The sequence below is a fragment of the Schistocerca nitens genome, chromosome 3 (assembly GCF_023898315.1).
Source record: "Schistocerca nitens isolate TAMUIC-IGC-003100 chromosome 3, iqSchNite1.1, whole genome shotgun sequence".
Taxonomy (NCBI): domain Eukaryota; kingdom Metazoa; phylum Arthropoda; class Insecta; order Orthoptera; family Acrididae; genus Schistocerca; species Schistocerca nitens.
This window is the reverse complement of record NC_064616.1, coordinates 840,733,657-840,735,172: the sequence shown is the minus strand read 5'-3', so window position 1 is coordinate 840,735,172 and position 1,516 is coordinate 840,733,657.

Here is a 1,516-nt window from a genome sequence, read left to right as displayed (position 1 = left end):
CGACCACCATGTGAGCATTTTACTTGTCTCATAAACCCACCTGAAACCAGCCGACGATTTTCGTCTCCGCAAAATGGTTTGCTATCGCACTTACCGCGAGGTGGGGGCATGGCAGTGTTTCTGCATAAGTCACTCGTTCATAATCATGAGGTTCTCCTACAACTCGAACTTATACAGGTTACGGCAGTCACTGTTTCTACACACCTTGGTGCTATAACTTTTGCTGTGGCGGATTTCAGCCCTAACCTACCACTTCTTGAAGCTGATCTCTGTACCTTGACGTCATTTGCCAAACTCATTGTTTGAGCAGATCTCAACACCACGTATCCGGCTTGGCATTCTCGCACTGCTAATCCAAAGGGCAGACTCCTCCTTGACCTAGAAGATCCTTTGGCACTGTTGGTCTATGGCCCCCACACTCCCATCTGTATACCAGTCTGTGCTGTCTGCTAGGCGAACGTTCTCGATGTGGCCATTTTCAAGAACATTTCGGATCAGTTTGCGTTGGAAACATTCCACGAACTGGCCTCTGACCATGACACCATGCTCTAGCACCTTACCGACATCACTCTGTCTTTAAACGTCTGTTCTAGCTTGACCATCACGGATTGGGACAAATTTTCCTGGATCTTTAATAACACCACATGGCAACATCTCGACCTACCAACTCCTCCCAATCTGGTTAGTGCTGTTGATTACCTCACTACAAAAGTCCAAAAGGTGACGAAGGCATCTACTTCCATTGTCCCAAGGGCTTCAACCCCACTCGATGACTTGCCTCAGCTCTTGCGCAAACTCAAAATTCAAAAGAACCGCTACTGCATGCGGTAGAAGCAGTTTCGTGATCCTCAGGATAAGCGTCGCGTGAAGCGTCTCCACCGTGAATTCTGCCACTGGCTAGCCGATTGGAAAACGGAACGAGATGTCTGCCTTCCTCCTCCAACATCAATCCGAATTGGCTTTTGTGCGAGCCCTGCAGTGCTCCACAGTGAAGACCAACTATCCCATCTGCACTGTCGATAGCTTAACTTACGATTCCCTCCACATGGTAGAAACTTTGGATGATGCATTTAAGGTCCTAAACCAGTTACTCATCCAGGGCCTCACGCCTGATGAACGACAAGGTGAACACGATATTCTAGCGGCCGTTGCCGCTTTCAGACAAAGGCCACACTTATCTGACCCTCAAATTACGTCCAAGGCTGAATCCAGTGGAAGCATGGATAGTCGGCTCCAGTTTTGGATGTTATTTTAAACGAACACCTCCGCCGGCTCCCACGAAAGCCACTGGTTTTATTAACCGCTGTCTCACACCTGGCGTTTTTCATCCACAGCGGAAGTAGGCCAAAATGATTGCCATCCCCAAGCCCTCGAAGGAACCTACAATCCCTTTTAACAACAGGCCGATTAGCCTTCTAAATACAATGGCCAAGATTCTAGAATCTTTGACCCTCCACCGCATTTCCCAGCGGCTGGAGGCGGCTGGGACCATCCGTCCGGAACAGCTTGAATTCGC